The sequence below is a fragment of the Podarcis pityusensis genome (assembly GCF_964106645.2).
Source record: "Podarcis pityusensis genome assembly, chromosome: 4".
Taxonomy (NCBI): Eukaryota; Metazoa; Chordata; class Lepidosauria; order Squamata; family Lacertidae; genus Podarcis; species Podarcis pityusensis.
In genome coordinates this window covers 8,735,518-8,755,066 of record NC_138027.1, presented here as the reverse complement: position 1 = coordinate 8,755,066, position 19,549 = coordinate 8,735,518, and the positions used below count along the sequence as shown (strand labels likewise).

At 45.8% G+C, this 19,549-nt stretch overlaps 1 long non-coding RNA gene across 1 annotated transcript; it reads right to left on the bottom strand.

Annotated features, from left to right (window-relative positions):
- Positions 1–3,682: 3,682 nt before the first annotated feature.
- Positions 3,683–19,262, bottom strand: LOC308475472. Its single transcript, XR_013985235.1, has 3 exons — positions 19,203–19,262; positions 10,746–11,185; positions 3,683–4,328 (listed from the first exon to the last, which is right to left on the bottom strand). It is a non-coding gene; the product is annotated as an uncharacterized lncRNA (long non-coding RNA).
- Between the last annotated feature and the right edge of the window lie 287 nt (positions 19,263–19,549).

Below are 19,549 nucleotides of genomic sequence, written 5' to 3'. Positions count from 1 at the left end.
GCACAAGCCTGGGCAGTGTGTCTGGAGGCCCTGGGCTGCCCAGATGGCAAGACCCCTCTCTTGGCCTCGTTGATGTGGTCCAAAGGAAAGCAGATCAAGATGTTTGGCACCAGCTTGACTGCAGGCATTGCCGGAAGGAGGTGTACAAGGTGCCATCCAACCGCCTTAGGGATTCCACCCTGTATTTGTGTAAGGTTTACTCCTCAGCCTTTTCTTCTCCCAAAGATGTCCCACATATGGATTTTCTACCCTATGTCCCCCAAGTGACCACAGAGACCTGATCACTTATAAATTCATGGATGGAATGGAGAATAGACTCTGTTGGGTCTCATTGCCATCCTCTTGCCCCTAGTGTGTCCTATAATGCTCTCGAAAAACATAGTGAGGAAATGTAAATACCGTATTTTTCGCTCTATAAGACGCACCAGACCATAAGACGCACCTAGTTTTTGGAGGAGGAAAACAAGAAAAAAAATATTCTGAATCCCAGAAGCCAGAACAGCAAGAGGGATTGCTGCGCAGGGATCCCTCTTGCTGTTCTGGCTTCTGGCTTCATCATGTGAAGCCTCTTCAGGGCAGGGGAAGCCTTCATCTTGGGGGCTTTTCCCCGAGGAGGGAGAAGGGACTGATGGGCTGCCCTTCTCCCTCCGTGGGGAAAAGCCCCCAAGAGCTCCGCACGGCTCTTTAAAGGGAGCGCTGAACACGCTCCGCACGGCTCTTTAAAGGGAGCGCTGAACAGAGCCTCCCGCCTGCATTCGCTCCATAAGACGCCCACACATTTCCCCTTACTTTTTAGGAGGGAAAATGTGCGTCTTATGGGGTGAAAAATACAGTATTTAAATATCCGAGTCAATAAAAAATATTTTGTCAATGCATTCCTTTAGATCAGCGGTTGTCAACCTGTGGGTCCCCAGATGTTGTTGGACTACAACTCCCATCATCCCTGAGTTCTGGCCTTGCTAGCTAGGGGTGATGGGAGTTGTAGTTCAACAACATCTGGGGACCCACAGGTTGAGAAAGGCTGCTTTAGATGCCAAAAGCAGTTTTTGAATCCCAAGGAGCTTGGCAGAGTCTGAAGAGGCATGGTGAAGATCTACGTTTTAATTAACTAAAGAAAACTGGAGATGGACATTCAAGATTTCACTTCAGCAAAGAGAAAAGAAAAAAACATCTGCTCGCTCTGCTAATATTAGGATACCCTGGAAGATGTCCAGATCATGTGTAAGGCAAAGCAAAATTGCTACCCATGACTCTTGAACCATCCTGCCCCACATTAGTCATTTTACACCGCACAATAACAGTTCTGGGAACTCTCTGGGATTGTGAATACTGACCTTGTTTAATCAGGTGTCTTAATATTATCTTTCTTTTTTACAACTGCAGGAGAGCGAAGGGACATTTGACTAAGGCCTGAACTTAAGAAGGGGTTCCTGCTTAACTTGAGTGCTGAGCCAAAGCAATATGCTTTCGTTTCAATTCTGTTTTTGGCATTACGGATATACACTTCCGTTGATATGCTTTTGAGTTGCTCCATTGACATGTCCCCTGTTTTTCATCCAAGTCCTGGACTCCAGAGGGAGCTGGGGAAAAGTCCCTAGAAGACTGATTCTTAAGGGTTTAGGGAGCTGGACAATTTCTGAGGTTCGTTTCTTTCGAACGAACTCCCTTGGAAGGAGGGTGGTTTGGAGGTTTTCAAACAGAGGTCGGATGCTCATTTGTCAGGGATTACACGTTTTGCCTAATATACACATATTTGTAAACCATTTGCCCCAATAGAAGGCCCTTTTGTATGTTCTTTTCACTAATATATGCATTTATATGCACACTTTACCCTGGTGTATGCATTTCTGAATACATCACTTGCTTGGAAAACTGCACTGCAAAATTCTGAAACGGACTTTCAAAGGAGGGGTGTGTTTCAGTTCCTGCATCGTTTTGCAAAGCACAAATTAAGTAACACCTTAAAGGTGAAACGAATTGAATTTCTTCGCATACTTACCTGAAGATTGTGACCTGACCTCGTTTACTCAAGCGTCTTAATATTTATATACAGTCATACCTTGGTTAATGAATGCCTTGTGACTCAAATGCTTTGGCTCCCGAATGCTGTGTTCTGGTTTGCGAACGTTTTTGGGAACCAGAACGTCCATCATGGCTTCCTTGGCTTCCAGCTGAGTGTAGGAAGCTCCTGCAGCCAATCGGAAGCCGCGCATTGGTTCTTGAACATTTTCAGAAGTGGAACGGACTTCTGGAATGGATTCTGATCAAGAACCAAGGTACGACTGTATTGCCAAAGGATAAGGATGAAAGGGCATTAGGCTAAGGCCTGAATTTAAGCTGTGTTCCTGCTTAACTTGAGAGCTGAGTCAAAACAGTATGCTTTCATTTCAGTTTTGGTATTATGGATATACACATCTTTCGGTGTGCTCTTGAGCCTGCAAGCAACAACCGCCACTCCCCAATGTATTTTTGTGCATTATCTTCACCAACAGAATTTTTTTCTTTTCTTTTCTTTTTTTTTTACGGATTATGCAGGTATCACTATTATACTGTACACATTATATATTGCATAATTGCATTGCAAAAAATTCAGAGAGCTGCAAATTCCCAAGGGAAACTGTGTTTCAGTTCACATCTTGGTTTGGAAAGTGTGAATTAGTTACGTTGGCATTAAAATCTGAACGGAATGGATTCACCCCCCACCTCTAGTCCCATTCTCTGGGAAACAGGGGCATTTGGAGCACATGAAAACTTGAGGAACATGCCGAAATCCTCAAAAATCCTCAGAAATTCCGTCCAGCCGTTATAAACGTAAGTCCCCTTGCCAAAATCCCTAAGCTCTTTGAAATTATACCGGTGCGGCTCCACATTCCTGCATTTAAATATTATTAGAACCTGACTTTCTTCTCCTGTTCTGAAACTGGAGTGGACTCCAGTTTGGTTTGGCTGGTGCTGGGCAGATACTTCCCCATAAATCAAATTCTAGTGGATGCAGGGTAAGAGCCATCCTGAAACAAATAATAATAATAATAATTTATTATTTATATCCCACCCATCTTGCTGGGTTTCCCCAGCCACTCTGGGCAGCTCCCAACAGAATATTAATAATAAAAAAGCAACCACATCAAACATTAAAAGCTTCCCTAAACAGGGCTGCCTTCAGATGTCTTCTAAAAGTCAAATACAGTGGTGCCTCGCAAGACGAAATTAATTCGTTCCGCGAGTTTTTCCGTCTTGCGGTTTTTTTCGTCTTGCGAAGCACGGTGTCAGAAAAGTTTTGGAAAAGCTTCAAAAATCACCAAAGTCTTCAAAAACCTCAAAAAAGGCTACCACACCGCGTGCTATGAGTTGCTCCTCGAAGTCAAGTCGCAACTGTATTAACGGTTTTAAGAAAAAGGAAACAAACTTGCAAGACGTTTCCGTCTTGCGAAGCAAGCCCATAGGGAAAATCGTCTTGCGAAGGAACTCAAAAAACCAAAAAACCTTTCGTTTTGTGAGTTTTCCGTCTTGCGAGGCATTCGTCTTGCGAGGTACCACTGTAGTTGTTTATTTCATTGACATCTGATGGGAGGGCATTCCACCACCACCGAGAAGGCCCTCTGCCTGGTTCCCTGTAAGCTCCCTTCTCACAATGAGGGAACCACCAGAAGGCCCTCGGAGCTGAACCTCAGTGTTCGGGCCGGACAATGGGGGTGGAGACGCTCCTTCAGGTATACAGGGCCAAGGCCATTTAGGGCTTTAAAGATCAGCACCAACACTTTGAATTGTGCTCAGAAACGTACTGGGAGCCAATGTAGGTCTTTCAGGACTGGTGTGAAGTTGGTTCCTTACATATGTAATCAACAAAGCAGCCCCACTGCAGGAAGTCGGTGGCCATGGAGAGCTTTAAAGAGCCGCTCCTGGTCTCGCGTTTCAAGACATCCTTGCCTCCCGCTGTGAAGGAGCAACATGATCCAATGCACTCCAAAAGGGGGCTGGAAGATGGAGGAGATTATAAACACCAGCCTCCTGAGAGTGACCTGGTCACGCTGTCTTCTCTGCCCAGGTCCCATCAAGCATTCATCTGCGGGGTGCAACGTGTGGCTGACATAAGTTCTAGAAGCAACCATTTCACTGCGCCCCGGCTACAGAAGCTGATGGACTCTTTGACCTTTCTTGGAGCCGTGCTGAGATTCAAGAGCAAGGTCTCTTTCAACGTTTGTGTTTTCCTTTTTAGAACAACGCATCTCAGTGGATGGGACGTAATGGGAAGTGTAGGACCTCCGTTGGGGGACAAGTCATGCTCCTTTTTGGGTAGTGGGTCCAGCTTTGGTCAAAGGTGCACTTGGCTCTCACCTGTGTGATGGATCATTAAAAAAGAAGAAGAGGTTAATGGTGCTCTAGCGTGAAGTATAGTGTCCTGATCAAGGGAAGTAATAGTCCATCTCTCTCTCTCCCTCTCTCTAATTTGCTTTTCTATTTTATCACATCATCAATATACAATGTATACTGTGTTACAGTCAAACACATGGTAATAAGAAAGAAAGAAAAAGATAGTGTAAATATAAAACCTATGTATGTGAATAATAATAGCAACATAACTTATTCCTCCAATTTATTTGACTCTTTTAAACCTTAATTTTAATTCCTCTACCACTTTCCCCCGGTTTCCTATCTTTTCAACTGCGTTTTCTTGCTCTACTAAGTAGTTTTCATTACCATACACTCTCCCACTGTTGAGTATTTTTTTTTCAGTCTGTTACACTTTTCTTGTTATAGTATTTTTCCGTATAATCTACAGTCATACCTCGGGTTATAGATGCTTCAGTTGGCGTTTTTTTGGGTTACGGACCACCGAAACCCGGGAGTACCAGAATGGGTTACTTTCAGGTTTCAGTGGTCACGCATGCACAGAAGCGCTAAGTCACGCTTTGCGCATGCGCAGAAGCACCGAATCGCAACCCACGCATGTGCAGACATGCAGTCATGGGTGGCGAACACTGCGGGTTGCAAATGTGCATCCCACACGGATCACGTTCGCAACCCGAGCGTCCACTGTATATAGAATGCCCAGTCCTCTTTTAAATTCTTGTCGTCTTTATTTCTTAATCTATTTGTCATGCAGGCAAGTTCTAATATTTTAAGATGCCATTCTTCTCTTGATGGTACTGCATCTGTTCTCCACTTTTGTGCTACCAAAATTTGGGCAGCTGTAGTCACATCCATAAAGTAGTTTGATTTGGGGAAGGGGCCTTTCTCTGCTGTTATTATTCCCAGAAGGAAAAGCTTCTGGGGTTTTTAGGAAAGGTTCTTTTAAGCATTTTCTTAAGTTCTTTGGCACATTTTTTCATTCATGGTGGTCTTGTAAAATAATAAAAAAAATTATGTGTGATGGTCTATAACTAACGTATTAGTTCCACACTATTCTGTCTTGGTCGGACCTCACCTGGAGTCCTGTGTCCAGTTCCAGGTGCCACAATTTGAGAAGGATATTGACAAACTGAAAAGCGTAATGCTAGTGGTCAACAAAAGAGGTTTAAAGACTCTCTCAAGGCAAATCTTTAAAAATATAGTATAAACACTGACACCTGGGAAACACTTGCCTGCGAGCGCTTCAGTTGGAGAACAGCCTTTGCCAAAAGTGTCATGGGCTTTGAAGACACTCGAACCCAGGGCGCAAGGGAGAAACGTGCTAAGAGGAAGGCATGCTTGGCAAGTCCACACCATGATCAACTCCCACCCATAAATTAATGTCCCCACTGTGGAAGGACGTGTGGTTCCAGAATTGGCCTCCACAGTCACTTACGAACTCATTGTTAAAACCGTGTTTATGGAAGACAATCTTACTTGGCTACAAGGCATCGCCAAAGAAGAAGAAGATTCTGCCTTGGTCAGACCATACCTGGGGTCCTGTGTCCAGTTCTGGGTGCTACAATTTGAGAAGGATATTGATAAGCTGGAACATGTGCAGAGGAGGGTGCCCAAGATGATCAAGGGTCTGGAAACCAAGCCTTATGATGAACGGTTGAAGGAGCTGGGTATGTTTAGCCTGGAAAAGAAGAGACTGAGAGGAGATAGGATAGACATCTTCAACTACCGTATCTCAAGGGCTGTCACATGGAAGATGGAGCAAGCCTGTTTTCTCCTGCTCTAGCAGCTCGGACTCAAGGCGATGTCTTCAAGTTATAAGGAGATTCCGACTAAACTTTCGGGAAAAACTTTCTGAAGGTAAGAGCTGTTTGGCAGTGAAACAGACTCCCACAAGAGGTGATGGACTCTCCTTCCTTGGAGGTTGGAAGGCCATCTGTCAGGTTTTTAAAAAAAAATCTGTGGTTCCTTTATTCCAGGAAATGGACAACTCTTGGTGTCCCAACGCTACGATTCTATTATTCTAAAGTCCTCCATCTCTCTCCCTCTCTCTCTCTGCCTCCCATTTCCATACACAAAGTTTGACCCTCAGCACCTTGAAAACCGTAAGACTCTCAGAGGGGGGAAAGTATTAAAAGTCTATAAACCAGTGGAGTAATATAATACGCTCCCAGTAACCGCGTAAACATGTGTGTGTAATAATAAGTTATTAAGAACCCGCAAGCCGCTGTGTCAGAGCTCGCAGGTTGGCACGCTTCAGAAATTTGGTATGGGTTTTCTTGCATATATATGTATGTAGTCAAAATAAAAGTTTCCGAGAACTGACCTGCCAAATCTGGGAAAGACTCCAAAAAATGTGTGTCAATGGCGAGCGAAGGACACCAGCGGTGGATCGCGGTGGATGGGGAGACGGAGTGCTGCCATTTCCCCGAATTTTGGAACTGACTGATCAAAGGTTAGCACAGCTGGAGATGGAGGGAGGAAATCCTTCAGAGGCACTGAAGGATAAATTGGACAGTCTTGATCAAGGATGGGCACCCAGTGGAACTAGGATTGCGTGCAGCCCTCCATCTTATTCACATATAAATTTATTAAATTTACACACACACACTTTCCTCTCAAAGGAGTAAACCCATCCACAAGAGAATGCAATTAAAACTTCTCAAAAACAATTAAAAAAAACCTTCTAAAAAGAGTTTAAGACTCCTTAAAAAACAGTTGAACAAATTGCCTACTCCCAGTTAATAATTTCAGGGTTGCTATAGATGGTACCTAAGGGTAAAGGTAAAGGGACCCCTGACCGTTAGGTCCAGTCGTGGCCGACTCTGGGGTTGCGGCACTCATCTCGCTTTATTGGTTGAGGGAGCCGGCATACAGCTTCCGGGTCATGTGGCCAGCATGACTAAGCCGCTTCTGGTGAACCAGAGCAGCGCACGGAAACGCCGTTTACCTTCCTGCCGGAGCAGTACCTATTTATCTACTTGCACTTTGAGGTACTTTCGAACTGCTAGGTTGGCAGAAGTAGGGACCGAGCAACGGGAGCTCACCCCGTCACGGGGATTCGAACCGCTGACCTTCTGATCGGCAAGTCCTAGACTCTGTGGTTTAACCCATAGCACCACCCGTGTCATAGATGGTACCTAACCCCTGTAAAATTAGCAAAGATATATCGCAATAGTGATAATCTATGTTGGAAATGTAAAGAAAAAGAAGGTACCTTTTATCATATGTGGTGAACCTGCCCCAAGGTGAAAGACTTCTGGGAGAAGATTTATAATGAATTGAAAAAAATGTTGAAATATACATTTACTAAGAAAATAGAGGCCTTTCTTCTTGGAATAACAGGTCTGGAATTGCCCAAGAAAGATGCTAGACTGTTTTTGTATGCCACAACTGCAGCTAGAATTTTGCTAGCTAAGAACTGGAAAACACAAGAAGTCCCAACAGTGGAGGAATGGCAGATGAAGATGATGGACTTTTCGGAGCTAGCCAACCTGACCGGAAGAATCCGCGACCAGAAGGAGGAGGACTACCAAGAGGAATGGAGGAAATTCAAAGACTCTTTAGTTAAATATGCTAAGATAACTTAAATAGAAATACTTGCAAAATCTAGATAGGTTTAGGATTTAAATATGTGATGTTATAGAATAACATGTTTAAATTTAAAATGAAAAGAAAGAAAGACGTTAATTGATTAAGTAAATTTTATGAGAAATTTGTTTTGGAAAACTCTTATAATGATATATATTGAAACTCAGCCAGGGGGATTCGAGGAAGTCATGTAACAATGTTATTAAGAGTGGAATAATTACAGTTAGGATTTATGTTTGTTTGTTTGTTTATAAATTTTGGAAAATCAATAATTTTTTTGGAGAAAAAATAATAATAATTTCAGGGTTGCCAGGAACAGGTCTTTCATCCACCCAGTCCCTGGGTAAACAGGAATAGATTTAGGTTCTACCATAAAGTCAATGGTAAGGGAGACAAAGGCAACTCCCTTGGAGGGGTGGTGTTTCCACACAAATGGGGAGCCGCCACCAAGAAGGCCCTGTCAGGACGTCGCCACCAACTGGCCAATTTCGTGCATCCCTTGCCCTGATTTCATGTGGGTGGCAAGGAGGCAGAGTGATAAAAAGAGAATAAAGAAGGGAGGGAAGGGGATGGCCCCATAATGTTTCTCTCCAGTCTTGGCTGCTTCCAGTATCATCCAGCTCCCCCACTCCTTTGAGGACCCGAGGGAATATGGTCCTCAACAGCAACAAGAAGATTGCCCTTATCCTTGATCTGGATTTATCCGGGAATTGAGAAGGCATTTCCAAAGCAGCCGCCATGGGAAAGGTGGGCGGTGTCTTGATTAAGTGAGACTTCATAACTTTTACTGGAATATGGACTGATTTGAAACACATTGAAGTCTCGCTAACCCCGTAACAGATAAACATCCCTTGTGGTGCATGATTCAATAATACAGTGCTGTGGTTTCACCCCCTACTTTTCTTACAATGAATAATCATCATGCAACCTCAGCTTACAATGTTAGAAACCCCAACACGGAGCTTTTTTTTATTTTGGTGGTGTGTCCTTATGTCTCCAGATGGGAAGAAACTTCTCTTCTGGGCGCTACAGGAAACAGGCCATATGTGGCCTGTGTGTGTCTATTTGACCATCAGGATCCTTTGAAGGATCCCACCTCTATCTGAAGATAAATAAATTATTATTATTAAGACCTCTGAAGGCAGCCCTGTGAAGAAGAAGAAGAAGAAGAAGAAGAAGAAGAAGAAGAAGAAGAAGAGGAGGAGGAGGAGGAGGAGGAGGAGGAGGAGGAGGAGGAGGAGGAGGAGTTTGGATTTGATATCCCACTTTATCACTGTCCTAAGGCATCTCAAAGCGACTAACAATCTCCTTTTGCTTTCTCCCCACAACAAACACTTTGTGAGGTGAGTGAGGCTGAGAGACTTCAGAGAAGTCTGACTAGCCCAAAGTCACCCAGCAGTTGCATGTGGAGGAGCGGAAACAAGAACCTGGTTCACTAGATTATGAGTCCACTGCTCTTAACCACTACACCACGCTGGATCATAGGGAAGCTTTTGATGTTTAATAGACTATTGTATTTTAATATTTTGTTGGAAGCCGCCCAGAGTGGCTGGGGAAACCCACCCAGATGGGCGGGGTATAAATAAATTATTATTATTATTATTATTATTATTATTATTATCATTATTAACCGCCATGGGGTCCTTTGCCTTTTTTTTTTTTACTTTTACCTTTGTTGTCCATAAGCTGTTGGTGTTTCTCTCTGTCATGGTCCACTTCTTCGCTCCATAACATATAACAAGTAACATGCACATATCAAACACTTCAGCGATCAACTCTAAGGAAATGTTTCCATTTTTCAATATGAAGCTGAGTTTTCCAAAGGCCGCCTATGATTGTTTCATTGTCCTTTTCATTTCTGCTGTTTTGTTTTCTCTTCTCAGCATGATTTCTAAACAGATGTGTAATTCATCTTGCTCCATTTCTTTATTAAAGTTGGGGCTACCTTTGAAGGTGACCCAGAAAACTACAACTAATCCAGAATGTGGCAGCTAGACTGGTGACTGGGAACGGCCGCCGAGACCACATAACGGTCTTGAAAGACCTGCATTGGCTCCCAGTATGTTTCCGAGCACAATTCAAAGTGTTGGTGCTGACCTTTAAAGCCCTAAACGGCCTCGGTCCAGTATACCTGAAGGAGCGTCTCCACCCCCATCGTTCTACCCGGACACTGAGGTCCAGCTCTGAGGGCCTTCTGGCGGTTCCCTCATTGCGAGAAGCCAAGTTACAGGGAACCAGGCAGAGGGCCTTCTCGGTAGTGGCTCCCGCCCTGTGGAACGCCCTCCCACCAGATGTCAAAGAGATAAACAACTACCTGACATTTAGAAGACATCTGTTTAGGGAAGTTTTTAATGTGTGACATTTTGATGTATTTTTAATCCTTGTTGGAAGCCGCCCAGAGTGGCTGGGGAAACCCAGCCAGATGGGCAGGGTACAAATAATAAATTATTATTATTACAGTGGTACCTCGGGTTACATACGCTTCAGGTTACATACACTTCAGGTTACAGACTCCGCTAACCCAGAAATATTACCTCGGGTTAAGAACTTTGCTTCAGGATGAGAACAGAAATCGTGCTCCGGCGGCAGCAGGAGGCCCCATTAGCTAAAGTGGTGCTTCAGGTTAAGAACAGTTTCAGGTTAAGAACGGACCTCCAGAACGAATTAAGTTCTTAACCACAGGTACCACTGTATTATTATTATTATTATTTTCTAATTGTAGACCATTCTTGATATAAATCCTATCAATTAGCAAATGCAAAATCTTGCACTATCGTGCCCACCTCTGCTCCCTTTTCTGGTGACACGTTTTCCCTACTCTGGGGAGCCACTACAAGTCAGAGTAGACAGCTTGCAAGCTCCACCATTGGCTCATCATGACACAGCTTGGGTATGGAAACCATTATCCTCAGGCAGAGACAGCAGGCAGTGGAGGAGAAATATTCCACAACGATTATGAGACGTTTTTATTCTCAGCGGGAAGCAGAGTCACTGTCGAGAAAGGGGCTGGGTCCGTTTGTCTGCAGGCTTTGTTATTTTCCTCCAGACCCGACGTCGCTCAGCAGATGGTAGCAAAATTTGACATCTCCCGGCTATCCTGTCTGCTTACGGCTGGACACTCTCAAAAGGGAATGCCTTCTGACGGCTTGTTAAAGTTTGTTGCTGCTCCATCCCTCTGCTGGATCCGCTTCATGCCTTTCCAAATAAGATCTGTTTTGTGTGCTTGGTACCCATACGCACAGCTGGCCTGTACGAAAACATTCCAGAAAAGGAAAAAAAGAGAAAAGGTCGATGCAATAAAAGAGGATTGCAGAGTCATCCAGGACAACAGAATCATAGAGTTGGAGGCTCATCTGTTCCAACCCCTGAAATGTTGGAATCACAGCTAAATGATTCCTGACAGATGGGCATCCTATTGGTGTTTTGCAACTTTGACCTGTTGCAGGATCTTAGTCAGACCCAGTTGAATATAGCTGTGATGGCCTGGGATTCGGACTCAGAGGCTGAACCTGAGGAATCCCAGCCTGCACAGGATTCCCCGCCTCCAGAACCAGCTGAGCCGGGGCTGGGGCATGAGCCTGAAGGGTCCTCACCTGGGCTGGATCCTCAGGTGCAGGCACCAGCTGAGTCTGCTCTGGCTTCTGAGGTGATGGAGGACCCATTGCCTGCAGGTGCTCCACTCTCAGCCCCATCAGGGGAAGCTGAGGTTGCCCCTGGGTCCGGTCACCCTCCAGCCTCTCCTGAGTTGCAGAGGCTCAGGGCAGAGAGGCGGAGGGAACTAGGTTCCCGCAGGAGGAGGGCTCACCTCCAGGCCAGGAGAGGCGAGTCACCTGTGGACTGGGGCCGCCCTATGCCTCGGGGCAGATAAAAGCCAGCCAGCCCCAGTCCCAGGTTGCAGGAGCAACACTGTTGGTAACCTGTTCCTGCCTGCACCCTGTCCTGCTCTTCTGCCAGAGTTCCTGACCTCACCCGACTCCCTGCCTTGGACCCAGCTTCAGCTTTGACGGACAGCCTCCACACCGCACCCTCGACCTGGGGCTGGACTCGGACCTCGCTGGACGGTTAACCCTCGGGACCAGCACAATAGCAGAGCATAGGCAGACTTCCAGAAACAATCCGTTGCAGGCAGGAAGGATGAAGCAGGAACAAGTCGCTGCTACCAGTAACTTTGTTACTTAGAGGTGTTTATTATTTACAGCAGACTCTACAATTACTATATACAAGATGCAGGCACGGATCTTAAACTCTCTCTCTTAACAAACTCCAAACGACTCTCAGAACACCACACTGACCAACCAACTATCCAGCCTAGGAAGGTCATGCCTATGTGGAGACCTCAACCTATAGTAGAGCTGTATCCAAGGTCCCATATCTCTAGGCAGAATAACTCCCTCTGCTCAGTCTTCTTGGCCTTCAGCCAACTCTTAATTGCTTTGTGTGAAGCTGCACATAGGCAAAATCCCAACACATCCAACCTCTGCTTGAAAACCTCCAAGGAAAGAGAGTCATAGAATCATAGAGTTGGAAGAGACCACAAGGGCCATCGAGTCCAACCCCCTGCCAAGCAGGAAACACCATCAGAGCACTCCTGACATATGGTTGTCAAGCCTCTGCTTAAAGACCTCCAAAGAAGGAGACTCCACCACACTCCTTGGCAGCAAATGCCACTGTCGAACAGCTCTTACTGTCAGGAAGTTCTTCCTAATGTTTAGGTGGAATCTTCTTTCTTGTAGTTTGGATCCATTGCTCCGTGTCCGCTTCTCTGGAGCAGTAGAAAACAACCTTTCTCCCTCCTCTATGTGACATCCTTTTATATATTTGAACATGGCTATCATATCACCCCTTAACCTTCTCTTCTCCAGGCTAAACATGCCCAGCTCCCTTAGCCGTTCCTCATAAGGCATCGTTTCCAGGCCTTTGACCATTTTGGTTGCCCTCCTCTGGACACGTTCCAGTTTGTCAGTGTCCTTCTTGAACTGTGGTGCCCAGAACTGGACACAGTACTCCAGGTGAGGTCTGACCAGAGCAGAATACAGTGGCACTATTACTTCCCTTGATCTAGATGCTATACTCCTATTGATGCAGCCCAGAATTGCATTGGCATTTTTAGCTGCCGCGTCACACTGTTGGCTCATGTCAAGTTTGTGGTCAACCAAGACTCCTAGTCCATCACCTCCCGAGGGTGTCTGTTCCACAACTGAACAGCTCTTAGTCAAAAAGTTCTTCCTGATGTTTAGTTGGAATCCCCTTTCTTGTAACTTTGAATCCTACCTTCCAGGGCAGGAGAAAACAAGCTTGTTCCATCTTCCATGTGACATGCATTGATATATTTGAAGACCGCTAGCATAGCTCCTCTCAGTCTCCTCTTTTCCAGGCCAGACGTGCCCAATTCCCTCAACTGCTTCTCCTAAGGCTTGGTTACCAGACCCTTGATCATCTTGGTCTCTGTCTGAAGTCCAGGTTCCCCGCTTGATAACACAGTAAGTGCGGATAATTAAAAAGGAGGATTTGTTGCATAAACAAACTGATAACTTTGGACGGCTCCAACAAAGCCTCCGGCATCATTACTCAAGATGACCCTTCTGAAGACTCCTTCCGGTGTCTACAGAATATATTGGACTTTCGCACCTTACGTCTTTTGTTTTGCTTCCTGTCTTACAGCCCTCCCATTCGCCAACTCTGCAGACTTATTGGATCAGCTCCAACCTCTTCCTTTTCCGAGAGAATCTCTCTGTCTCTGTTCAGGCCTGTTTGAGCTGTCAGAGAAGTTTGGCTCTGTTCCAGCCCACTTTCAGCTACAGCTTTATCAGCTGTCAAGGTTAGGAAGAGTTGAAGTCTGCAGCTCCCAGCTCTCCCCTGTTTGACTCACATCTAAGCCTCTCTGTCCCTGGCTGTTTTCTTTTCTTGGAGCTGGCTCATTCCTGACAGTTGCCCTCCTCAGCACCTGTTCCAGCTTATCAATATCCTTCTTAAACTGTGGTGCCTAGAATTGGACACAAGACTCCAGCTGTGGTCTGGTCAAGGAGCACTATCACCTCTCTTGATGTGGATAACATACTTCTGTCGATGCAGTCTACAATTGCAATAGCTTCCTTGCGTCAAGATTTGGGCCCAAAGGTTACCTCCATATTTATCTCCATAAATAACAACAATTTGGAAGTTCCGAGCCCCAAGGAGGTTAGATTGGCCACAACCAGGGCCAGGGCCTTTTCAGGAAGTTCCTGCAGCCAATCAGAAGCCATGCTGGACGTCCGGCTTCCAAAAATCGTTTGAAAACCGGAACACTCGCTTCTGGGTTTCGATTGTTCAGGAGCCAATTTGTTCAGGGGCCAAGGCATTCGAGATCCAAGATACGACTGTATGCTGATATATCACAAGGACTGGAATTTAGCTTGGCTGCTTCTTCCGAGATACATGGCCCAGCCCTACATGGTGAGCGAGTCCCAGGTAACTACCATAGAGTTACCAGAATTTCCAAAAGTCTGTGGCTTGGCTTTTGAAAAATAGGGAGTCTTCAGTAATTAGCTAATTAGGAACCACTGTTCTAAATAGTTGTTTTATATACAGTGGACGCTCGGGTTGCGAATGTGATCCATGCGGGAGGCACGTTCACAACCCGCAGTGTTCGCAACCCACAGCGCTGCGTCTGCACATGCGCAGGTCGTGATTCAGTGCTTCTGCGCATGTGCAAAGTGTGATTTGCTGTTTTTGCGCATGCGCGAGCGCCAAAACCCAGAAATAACCTGAATGTTAGAAAAAGGTTGGAGAAGAATATTAGACCGTATTGGCAGACAGGGTATAATGGAATAAGTAAACATGAAGTGTAAAATGAGGATAGAGGAGAATTAAATACTTTCGAATGTTAAAATAAGTAAAAGAAAAGAAGGTTAGAAGGATTTGCTGGAGATACGATTTAAATTAGAATACAAAGCAGGGAGGTGAGAGGAAGTCATGGAAACAAGTAAATGGGAAAATGGTTGTAATGGTCTAATTTGATTTTTGTTATTTTCTACTGTGATTTTTTGTCTTTTTTATTTCTTTTTTATTGTCTGTTTTTTGTAAGATGTATGTGGTTTGTGTTTTTCCTTTTCTATATTTTTTTTTGTAACTTTAAAATTGGAATAAATATTCTTTAAAGAAAAACAAAACAAAAAAAAACCCAGAAATAACCTGTTCCGGTACTTCCGGGTTTTGGAGCATCCGTAACCCGAAAACACGCAACCTGAAGCGTCTGTAACCCGAGGTATGACTGTATGTATATATATATATATATATATATATATATATATATATATATATATGATAATGTTATTCTTTTATTCTCTTTTTAAACCGCTTTGAGGTTCTTGGGCTTTTGTTTTACAATCGAGCGGTGTATAAATGTTATTGTCAAGGAACTGCCATTGGTTCAGGATGGAGAGAGGAAAAGCCGGATGGATTACAGAGAGCCCCCAAAGATCGTGGAAAGCAGCTCCTCCTCAGCGGAGGAGAATAACCACACCTCCAGTGGAGAGGAGCTGCAGGGTTCGAAGGAGGCGAGGCGTTGCCAGGACACCTTGTTTGGGCAGAGCGGGGAGGGGAGAGGTCCGCCGTTACCCACGCCCTCCTTGTGCAGTAAGGTTTCACGCTGAGAGGGGAGGCACAGACTGGGCGTCAAGAAACTACTTTGCTGGGGAAAGTTTAAGCCCCGCCCACTCAGGGATTCTGCCAGTGAATGAGCCAGCCACGGGAGAGTGGCGCTCTGGACAGATAAAGTTTATTTTGCATCAAAAGCAAGGCTTCACAGCCGAGCAGGGAGGTAACTGCCTGCTTGCTCTCAAGCAACCCCTTGGAAACCTAACAGTTATGAAATAAACACATAATAAAAAGAGCTCAAGACAGGGAGGTCCAATGCTCTGTGAGAGACACTCAAAAGGAAGTGCTTTTGCTGAGGCCTTCCAGTGTCTCGCGAGGCAGGCAGAATTAACACCTCAAAGATAATGTGAAACTGCTCATTTCATGGATGGTGAACGTGTTGCCCCTCCATCCTTCAGGGAAGAGGAGAAAGAAGAGCCAGGAAGGGTCAGACACCGGTCTCCTGAGAGGAAAATCTCATGCCGGCCACTCCAGCCTACCTCGGCAAATGATTTATTCTTCTTCAGGGGAGCGCTAAACTTCAAAGTTCAGATTAATGAGATAGAAACACTTTCCAGGTGCTCCCCAAGGGGGTGCAATATATCAAGGTGAGACTGTCATGGTGAAACTTTCCACAAGGATGTGATGGGTTGGTAGGCACAGAATTTATTTATTTTTCTAAAGGGGGGGGAGGTGTGTGGTGATGACAGAGGCAATTGTGAATCTGTGCCATGCCACAAATTTCCGACAGATTAGTTAGAAGATTCGGGATAGAGGAAAGGATGAATTGCCTCACACAGTTCTTTTTTAAAAGGATTTGATCCCGCAAATTGACTCTAAAAGATGATTAGATGCATTCATGGAGGAGAGGGCTATTGATGGCTATGCCCTCCAACATTTCTCTGATGAAAATAGGTAAACGTACCCCTGACCGTTAGGTCCAGTCGCGGACAACTCTGGGGTTGCAGCGCTCATCTCACTCTATAGGCTGAGGGAGCCAGTGTCCACAGACAGCTTCCAGGTCATGTGGCCAGCAGGACTAAGCCGCTTCTGGTGAACCGGAGCAGTGCACAGAAACGCCGTTTACCTTCCTGCTGGAGCAGGATCTATTTATCTACTTGCACTTTGACGTGCTTTCAAACTGCTAGGTGGGCAGGAGCTGGGACTGAGCAATGGGAGCTCACCCCGTCGCAAGGATTTGAACCGCCGACCTTCTGATCAGCAAGCCCTAGGCTCTGTGATTTAGACATGTCCTAGTATTAGTATTAGTATTAGTATTAGTATTAGTATTAGTATTAGTATTAGTATTATTAGTGTTATCATAATTATCATACCCTGCCCATTTGACCAGGTTGCCCCAGTCACTCTGGGCAGCTTCCAACAAATATAAACACATGATCAAAGAATAAACATCAGAAAGCTTTCCTAAACAGATGTTTTGTATAGGTTATATAGTTACCTAGCTCCTTGGCTCTGGGGTTGCAGGACTCCACACCCTCCAACTTTTCTCCAGTGAAAATAGGGAAATCCCAGGGAAAAGCAGGACCATCTGGGATCAAATCAGAAACTGGGACGGCTTCTGCAAATCCAGGACTGTCCCTAGAACAGCCTTTCTCAACCTGTGGGTCCCCAGATGTTGTTGAACTACAACTCCCATCACCCCTAGCTAGCAAGGCCAGAGCTCAGGGATGATGGGAATTGCAGTCCAACAACAACTGGGGACCCACAGGTTGAGAACCGCTGCCCTAGAAAATAGGGACACTTGGAGGGTCTGTATTGTGCCTTCAGTGTTACAGGCAATATGTCTCTGAAGGTCATTTGTTGTGGATCACAAGTGGGGAGGGTGTTCTTGCACCCGGGGGTGTTTTCTCCCCCCCCCCCACACAAGAGCATTCCTCCTCTAGGAAGCCCACAAGGAAGATCTGAACACAACAACAACTGTGATTGCCTGGGATTCAGACTCAGAGGCTGAACCTGAGGAATCCCAGCCTGCACAGGAGTCCCTGCCTCCAGAACCAGCTGAGCCGGGGCTGGGGCATGAGCCTGAAGGGTCCTCACCTGTGCTGGATCCTCAGGTGCAGGCACCAGCTGAGTCTGCTCTGGCTCCTGAGGTGATGGAGGACCCATTGCCTACAGGTGCTCCACTCTCAGCCCCATCAGAGAAAGCTGAGGTTGCCTCTGGATCTGGTAACCCTCCAGCCTCTCCTGAACTGCAGAGGCTCAGGGCAGAGAGGCAGAGGGAACTAAGTTCTCGCAGGAGGAGTGCTCGCCTCCAGGCCAGGAGAGGCGAGTCACCTGTGGATCGGGGCCACCCTGTGCCTTGGGGCAGATAAAAGCCAGTCAGCCCCAGTCCCAGGTTGCGGGAACAACGTTGTTGCTAGCCTGTTCCTGCCTGCACCCTTTTCTGCTCTTCTGCCAGAGTTCCTCACCCCACCCCACTCCCCGCCTTGGACCCAGCTACAGCTTTGATGGACAGCCTCCATACCGCACCATCGACCTCGGACTGGACTTGGACCTCACCTCTCAGTTAGCCCCCCCGGACCAACACAAAAACTCTCCCTTCTCGTGATTCATGGTCCTCAGAGGCACATGTCACCTCCAACGATGGAGCGAGAACAAAGCCATTGTAGCTTTGGCATTTCCCTAATTAAACTGTGTTGATGAGCTTAGAAGTACCAAGGCCTTCATATTTGATGGATAATGACTATGGGGTTCGTTTCAAGGCAAGCATGTTAAATGTTCAACCGGCCAACTCCCACGGCGAAAGAGAGATCCATTGCCACAATCCATTTCATCCTTTGTTTCTTCTCGCGCCTCTCCTGTAATTTATGTTAACATCTGACCATCCCGTCGTTGCTCACGCAATGGAGAAAGCAGAGGGGAGGCCTTTGTAATATGAATGAGCGTTCTTATCGGCGCGCCTTTCACATCCATATTGCGAAGGGATCAAAGCCCAGAGCTCTGTCATGTCAAAACACCCAAACATGGCTGCGCTTCTCTTCCAGCTGTTAAACTAATCTTCCTCTGGAGGAGGAGATTAGGAAGCTGCCTTAAATGGAGCCTGGCCATTCATCCATCTAGCTCCTCAGCGGCTACCAGACAGGAGCGTCTCTTCACCCTACCTGGAGATGCCAGAGATGGATAAATCTTCTGCATTCAAAGCATGTGTTCTACCATAGAGCTGCGAACACAGGCAACTGCTTTATATGAAGCCACACCATTGGTCCATAGATAGCTCAATATCATCTATACTAGGGGTGGGGAACATCAAGCATGGGATGTGAATGTTGCTCCCACCATTCACTGGCCCTGCTTCTGTGATTTTGAGGTCTTAGACATATGGTAATGTTCATAAGTGTACCAACCAAGCACAAACATAGATCAGCACAGGAAGACCGACCTGGAACCATTTTTGATTTCCAAACCGTCCCAAACTGACCAAATGTTTTCTCTGCGAGGTTAAAGGAAAATGGAAAAGTCTCCCCATTGCCTTTTCCTTCACAAACCCTGTCTTAAGGGTATGTCTGTGTTTGAATAGGGTGTGAGCCTGTGACCTGGCCCAGGAACTAAGTATTTATCACTACAAAAGAATGGCCAGGCTACCCAGGAAATCGAATCTAGTAAGCAGGGTATCCAATCAAGTAACCTGCCAGACAGGAGATGAACAACGACAGGAGAAAAACAACATTCTAATTTCTGTTTTAGACCGCCTTTTCTGTGCTGTAGGTATGATGTATCTGGGGGGTGGTCATAGGTTACACCCCTTTTGTGATGTATGTATGATGTATGGAGGGTTGGTCTTGATCTACAGGGTGGCAATTTCAAAAGTCCATAAAGGCCTTGCGCACCATTGTTCTGGGTTCCTCCTTCCTCCTTCGTGTGGTGAGTGAGGACCCTGTTGCAGCAGATCAATAAAGATCAGGCTTACTAGCTGCTTTGCTTCTCAATATTCTCTGGTTGGCCTCTGTTATTTTCTCCTACCAATAGGGAACCTACG